At 31.6% G+C, this 231-nt stretch overlaps 1 long non-coding RNA gene across 1 annotated transcript in view; it reads left to right on the forward strand.

Moving 5' to 3' along the window:
• The window catches only part of LOC119593920, a 1,657-nt gene that overhangs the window by 820 nt on the left and 606 nt on the right, over positions 1 to 231 (forward strand). The window lies entirely within an intron of this gene.

Consider the following 231-nt stretch of genomic DNA (forward strand, 5'->3'; position numbering starts at 1 on the left):
GTAATTAGTCGCCGATCAGTATATAAAACTAAAACGATTTAGCCAAACCGTATTACAGATGGTTCCCCTCATTTTGTCACTATTGCATTAATACTTCTACATATTAGTTTAATTTAATTCATGATATAAGAATCTACAGCGACATATTATTCACTGCAAATAATCATACTGACGTGTATGTGTATTTTAAATACAATTTAGGCTTTCCCCTTTATAGCCTTGGATTTCACC

Source organism: Penaeus monodon, chromosome 33 (assembly GCF_015228065.2).
Source record: "Penaeus monodon isolate SGIC_2016 chromosome 33, NSTDA_Pmon_1, whole genome shotgun sequence".
Taxonomy (NCBI): domain Eukaryota; kingdom Metazoa; phylum Arthropoda; class Malacostraca; order Decapoda; family Penaeidae; genus Penaeus; species Penaeus monodon.